We start from the raw sequence: 7,500 nt of genomic DNA on the forward strand, positions 1-7,500 counted from the left end.
CAGAAATTTAACGAAACGTCCGTTGGCTGAAGCTTGTAGGTGTTGTTGAAAATCCGACAACAAAGTTGTGAAAACCCGACATCCGACATCCGACATCCGACATCCGACATCCAACATCCCACATCCCACATCCCACATCCGGTACCGGTATGGGTTCTATCTTTTCCCTTCACACGTTGAAAATGCGGGTTGCAGTATTTTGTTTGTGAATGTTCATCAGTATTCAACGTTGCAAATTTGTTTTACCAGAGTATGTTCCAACGTTTAGAGGCATCCAAACAATTAAAAAAGAAACAAGAAAAAAAAACTAAACTAGTGAGCAGCACTCTGCGAACTGTATATGTAAAACTTGTTTATTCTCCGTCGCGTTTCATCTAATAGAGTTTTGTAATAATACATGATACGCCCGTATTTAAGCCATGTCTGATGGCAAAAATGACCAGACGACCACTAACATTAACCCTTTGATTACTATCTGGCAAATCACGTCCAGCTTTATCCACGGTCCCATCTACCCCTTGTGACGTCATCACTTTTAACGGTCAGGAACAGCTTTGTCAACTAACTTGTGCGGGGAGAAGAGATCTTTCAAACTATACCAGAATGAGCACAATTCAGTCAAGGAAACTGGAGAAACGGCCAAAAAAACCATGTAACACTGACCTGAAAATCTCCATGAAAAGCTTGCTCCATTACCCACCTACCTTTCTGAGCACCTAATTCTACGATGATGAAAGGTTTCTCAGAAACTCTTCCCACCAAAATAAAGCCTACCAAATGCCCAGCAAGTTCACAAAAAAAAATGAGGCAAAGAAAGAGAAAAGATAGGGAAGGAGAGAAAGCGAAAAGTGAAAGTCGAAAGTGTTGTGCTACTTTTAAACCCAAAAACTGTCGAAATTTTGTTTTCTGCGCATGCCCGAACTTTGCAAGCGCTTATTTTGCACCTGGCTGAAAAGACCGCGGAGTGTACAACCTGGAAACGGGTTTGTAGGGAGATTTAGCTCTTAAACAGCACGACAGTGACCAAAAAACCCCTCAACTAGCTTCAAAACGTGTTTTTCGGCCAAATCTCTAGTAGCCAAACGGTTAAGGTTTGACCGGATTTTCGGAAGGGAACAGGCGCAGTTGGGAAATATTAGGGCAAGGCGTGAGAAACAAAGTTTTGGGGCCACGGTTTTGGGTAAAACCACGCTAAAAAACATTGTTTCTCACACCATGCCCTAATATTTCACAGCTGCGCCTGTTCCCTTTCGAAAATCCGGTCAAATCTTAATGTTGATAGCCGTCATTTTTGCTATCAGATCCCGGGGGGGGGGGGGGGGTACTGCCATATATGGACTAAAAACGTATGTGCCGCTGTGAAGGGTATGGTTTTCAAGCAGTTTACTCTAGGATAAAAGCCTGCGTACGATCATCGCAGGAATTACCCCCAGCATTAACGTCGCCGGTACCCATTTATACACCTGGGCGGAGAGAGGCACCGTGGAAGTAAAGTGTCTTGCCCAAGAACACAACACAATGTTCCCGGCCAGGACACGAACCCGGACCACTCGATCCGGAATCGAGCACACTAGCCATGAGGCCGAGGCCACCACGCCTCCCACCTAGGATAGAGTATATAAATCATAGCCTTTCAGTCTAGAATAGGGTATCATTTTTCACGAAACTGACCAGTGGGTTGAAGATTTTATCATGACTAAGGAAACCAGAAATTCCCACTTAAGAATATAAAAAAATCAAATCGGCAAAGTTTAAAGTGCCCCTAACCCCAAAGTATTTTTTTTTGCTAAAATGAACCTTTGCACCTGTTCGAAACGCATTGCGGCCATTTTTTCATTGTTCTAACAAATCCTGCCATTTTATAGGCTTCGAAAGTTGCGAAAATCCAAGCATCTGTTGTTCACGACCGAGTCAGAAGGGAAGTGGGTCTATTCCTGATGTGACGTCACAAACTGATTTACATGGCATTAACTCTTTGTAAAAATGCATGCAAAGTAGATTGTGACGTCACATCAGGAAGACCCACTCCCCTTCTCACTCGGTCGTGAACACAAGATGCTTGGATTTTCGCAACTTTCGAAGCCTATAAAATGGCAGGATTTGTTAGAAAAAGGAAAAAATGGCCGCAATGCGTCTCGAACAGGTGCAAAGACTCATTTCAGCAAAAAGAATATTTAGGGGCACTTTAAGTTTACGTAACTCAGCCTCAACAGTTTCAATAAATTTGGTTTTATCAACGGAGTTGATAATGTAAATTGGCCACCGTACAGAGATTCTAAAAGCTGACGTTTGGAGCGTTAGCCCTTCGTCAGAGCGAATCGAGGGATTATGGGTTACGTGTAGTTTTTATAGTAGAGTAGGAGCTACGCTATTGGTGGTAACAAGGCAACGTGAAAAATAGGAATATATTAGTTAAATACCGCGAGGATTAAGGGTGCCGATTTGAAAGATGACTTTTTATTCCAGATTCTTGCGGCTTTCCGTCGTACCTAGATGTGGGGAAAGGCCGCAGATAGCCATTTGTTTTTTGGAGTGGTTAGGCAGATTAAAATGGCGAGCGACTGGCTTAGATGCATCCTTGTCATTCTTCTCAACATCGCGAAGGTGTTCGCGAAATCGGTCGCCTAGTCGTCTACCTGTCTCACCAATGTATAATTTATTGCATAACGTACAGGTTATACAATAAATGACATTTGCGGAGGTACATGTGAGCGACTGGCTTAGATGCATCCTTGTCATTCCTCTCAACATTGCGAAGGTGTTCGCGGAATCGGTCACCTAGTCGTCTACCTGTCTCACCAATGAGTCCCGATATCTTGCTAGTGTTAACAATGAAAAGACAAGTTTTGCATCGTAAGCGCGCGCATTTGAAAGTGCCGGGTTGCTCGTTAATTTTGAGCGCGCTTCTAACTAAAAAGTTGCCTACGTTTTTGTCGCGTTTGAATGAAATAAGTGGAGGTTGCGAAAAGATTCTACCAGTCTCGGGATCATTTTGGAGTAATTTAAAATTACTAAGAATGATGCTTTTGACTGCGTGATTATGAGGATGGAAAGTGAGGGTGAATGGAATTCTGTCATTCTTATCTTTTTGTGACGTTTGTAGTGATGACTGTCGATCGAATTGTTGGGCGCGATGATGGCCCGCTTTGACCACAGAGACAGGATAGCCACGTTTTTCGAAGAACTGGCACATCTCCTCTGATTTGCTGGAAAAATCGGAGTCATCACTACATAGACGTCGAAGTCTAAGAAATTGAGAATAAGGAATGGAGTTCTTGACATGTGATGGATGTGACGATGAATACAACACGTAACTGTGTGAATCAGTAGGTTTGTAGTGCACACTAGTACATAGCACGTTGCCTCTAATAGAAACTTTGATATCTAGGAAAGCCAATGAAGTATCCGAAATTTCCCAGGTATATTTAAGAGCCGGATGAAAAGAGTTGACGGAAGTTATAAATTGATCGAGTTCTTCTCTGCTGGATGAAATAGCGCCGATGCAGTCGTCGATGTAGCGGCCGTAGAGTTCAGGTTTGGGGCCGTTGTACTGATTAAAAAATTGGTGTTCAACATATCCTACAAAAAGATTGGCATAGCTAGGTCCCATTCTTGTGCTCAGCGCTACACCATTAATTTGTTTGTAATAGTTGCCGGCGAATGAAAAACAGTTAAGCGTTAAAACTAGTTCGGCAAGGCGGAGGAGCGTTTCCGAGCTAGGTTCTTTGACAGTGCGTTGATCGAAAAAGTGTTTAAGTGCTTGAAGACCTTCGCTATTAGGAATGACTGTGTATAGAGATGTAATGTCCATGGTGAAAATAAGTTTGTCTTGGCCGGAGAAATTGAAATCCCCGAAAATTTGTAGTGCGTGTGTACTGTCTTTAATGTATGATGGCAAAGATTTGACAATAGGCGTCATAATCCTGTCTAGTAGCTAGAAATGAGTTTGGTGGGGCAACTACAGGTAGAAACGATAGGGCGACCTGGGTTGTTGGGTTTGTGAATTTTAGGCAAGAAGTAAATGCACGAAGTTCTAGGGGTGTTGATGATGAGATTAGTGGCAGTGTCCCGTAATTCTTGATTAACTATAAGATTTTGAATGGTGTCTTTGACAAGTTTTTGATTTTTGGAAGTGAGATCTTTAGGGATTTTGGCATAAAACGAGGTATCCGAAAGTTGCCGCAAAGCTTCTTTTTGGTAAAGGTCGGACCGCCAATCAACTACCGCGCCGCCTTTGTCGGCCGATTTGACAACTATGTCGTTGCGTTTACTAAGATTTTTAAGCGCCGCTCACTCTTCCGAGGAAAGGTTGGAAAATTTAGTGTTGCGATTGAATTAAGTTTGTGAATGTCGTGACGGCATTTTTTGGTGAAAAAATCTGAAGAGGCAAATTGTCCCTCTGAGGGAGTCCATTTGGATTTGCGAACTAGAAGTGTTTCAAAAATATCTTTATTAGAAGTGTCCGAATCATCCTCTTTGTCGTGAAAAAAAGGTTTTAACTGAACGCGGCGAAGGAATTTTTCAACATCTTGCTTAATAGAAAATTCGTTGGTGCGTTTGGTAATAGGGACAAAATTTAGGCCCTTACTGAGAACAGATTTCTCTGAGTCAGTAAGCGGAAGATTTTCTGGAATTGTAATTACGGTATTATGGCTATGCAATGTAGTGTAGTCGGTAATTTGCGGACCTATTAATTGTTGAAGTTAAAATACATGGCTATCTGCGGCCTTTCCTTACATCTAGGTACGACGGAAAGCCGCAAGTATCTGGAACAAAAATTCATCTTTCAAATCGGCACCCTTAATCCTCACGGTATTAACGAACGCTTTTCATTTAACTAATATGTTCCTATTTTTCACGTTGCCATGTTACCACCAATAGCGTAGCTCCTACTCTACTATAAAAACTACACGTAACCCATAATCCCTCGATTCGCTCTGACGAAGGGCTAACGCTCGAAACGTCAGCTTTTAGAATCTCTTTATGGTGGCCAATTTACATTATCAACTCCGTTGATAAAACGAAATTTTTGTATACTACTTCCCCACCGACGCAGCACCACAGTTTCTTTAGAAACTACCTCTTCAACACTTTCTCTTGTTCGTTCGTCCACTTTTCGCAAGATCGTACGCCAGTTTTCTAAATATCAGCATCATGTCCCAGGAAACGATTGAGACGACTGAAGCGCTTGCTTGCGAAATGTAAGTCTACGTTAAAATCTTGGGTTGTGAATGGTCGTGCCTGAGTTTCGATCTGCTAGGTCGGCTGGCTTGCATAGTCCGTAAAAACCTTCCAATTGGGAAGGATAATAAAAATCACTTCCATCCTTAACGAAAGCGCGAAGATTTCAGAATTCCGGCCCCGCACGTTTTGTTCACATAATGATATCGTGTTGCAAATCGATCACGTTTCATTGATAAGCGTTGACAGTTACCACCATGATTTTTTTGTTTAGCTCGAGTTTTCCAAAATCTGCCTGCCCCACCCAAGCACTACGGCGCCTCTGATGTTTTTGCTGATTTTCCGAAATTTTTCGAAATGTCACACTTGGCAATGTGAACTGATGACAGATTTTTACCGCAAAGTAAACAAATTTTCCGAAAAGTTTCTCAAGTACGACCCATGCCTTATTTTAGTTTGTTGAGGAAATGAAAGTCTCGTCAACGGACCAATCCCTTTTCCAGATCGTGATGATGTGGAGAAAATGTAAACGGAAAAAAATTGCAAAACTCTACTGAGCTGATAAGCCACTGATCTGAAATTCGTGCACACGATATAAAGTGAGAAAGCAAGATACTATAAACTTCTCTTGCACCAGATCGCGAGAGTCGAAAGATCCCTCAGATGTCTAAATTTTATGAAGACAGATCTGAAATTGTACCTTAAAATATGCCCTGGTACCCATCAGCAAAGCTCAACAAATAATCAGTGCTACGGCTTGAAGCACATGGCAAGCTTCACTTATTAAGTCAGCTTCGATTGCATGAATCCCAGCACATTTGGTACCAAACGTTCCACAATAACTTGAGATCTCGTTAAGAAAAAAGCTGAAATCCAGTAATCCAGCTCGGGTTCAAATCGCCAAATCATCGGTGACCCCTATTTTCTAAAACACGAATCACTTACTCTTCTAACAATCTACAAAATATGATGAAATGAAAAAATTCACAATGTAAAAAAGTTATCTTTTCTTATATTTTTCTTTCGTTGTTTCGTGAATTCCGGAATTGGTTACAACGGGTAGCGCTTGCGAAAACGCTTGTTGAGGAATAACTCTACTGTTTACGACATCCCTAGCGGCATGCAATTATCTAAAAAACCCACTCCTATATTTTTTCTATGCACAAATTAAAAACCCTCGCTTTAACTAATTATTTTTTTGATTTTCGACGGATGAGCCAGTGAGGCTCATCTCGTTATTATGACCCATTTAATGAAATTAAGGCATTTTTCCCTTGCCTTTTTCTCCGAAACAAAGTCGGTGACCCCCAATTTTCTTTTTCATATTTATGACCTAACTTCAGGCAAAAAATGAAACATGTGGTACGATTTTCGGGCGAACGTCATTAAAGTTAACGATATGAAATTAATCTCGACTGCAGCTTATACAATGATTTTTGCACATTAAACAAAAAACTAGTGAGTGAACTTTTTGTGACTAATATTTACGCTTTTCACTGCGCAGTAAAACGACCGCTGTTGAAGAAAGAGTACTCCCCAAAATGCTTAAATTTACACCCAACATAACAATCTAGTAAGTACCTTGCATCCAGTCAGTTGATCGTTAACTTGCCCAACGAGAGAAATAAAGCAACTAAATTGCCTGCCGAGGCGAACAAACCGAATGTCGGATGCTAATTTGCCCAGTGAGGTGAATGAAACACGTAAATTGCCTACTGAAGCGAAAAAACTGAATTATAACTTGCCTAACAAGACAAGTGAAGGAAGTAAATTGCCTAGTGAGGCAAGTAAATCAAATGATTCTCCCAGCGAGACGAACAAAGGCGTCAGGATATCCCCAGCTGTTGGCATTTTGGGCAAACCTTTAACCAGGATAAAACAGTATCCCTATTGTATCAGTTACTGTAGCAATGCAAAATTGAGTTCGTATAGTAAATGTTATTCAAACATTATCATTGATCAAAAGATTTCTTCGATCATCAAACCACTTATTCCAGAAAAACTTCATTATGGCGTAATAAAAGGTGGCTTCTCCAGCATTGACCACTATAGTAACTGCCTGTAGTGCGGATGGGGTTTGACGAAAGTTGTTCACTCCCGTTACTTGGAAAGCTGCTTGCGTGGATATCAAGATGAATAAATACAAATTCTCCAGAATGAATACAGCCAAAGTAAGCGTATACGCCAAATTCTTAGCGGGGTCTCTAGGTTCCTTCCAAGGCGAGGGCACAGTATTCCACAGATACACGACGAGAGTGGAGGAAATCTCTCCGAAAATGAACATAACCTCAATAACTTTACTTATCCCAACTGTCTCAG

General features: G+C 41.4%; 1 pseudogene; it reads right to left on the reverse strand.

Annotated features, from left to right (window-relative positions):
* Nucleotides 1–6,072: 6,072 nt before the first annotated feature.
* LOC137970851 (uncharacterized) overlaps nt 6,073–7,500 on the reverse strand; it is a 3,109-nt pseudogene continuing 1,681 nt past the window's right edge.

This window comes from Montipora foliosa, chromosome 9, assembly GCF_036669935.1.
Source record: "Montipora foliosa isolate CH-2021 chromosome 9, ASM3666993v2, whole genome shotgun sequence".
In the NCBI taxonomy this organism is placed as follows: Eukaryota; Metazoa; Cnidaria; class Anthozoa; order Scleractinia; family Acroporidae; genus Montipora; species Montipora foliosa.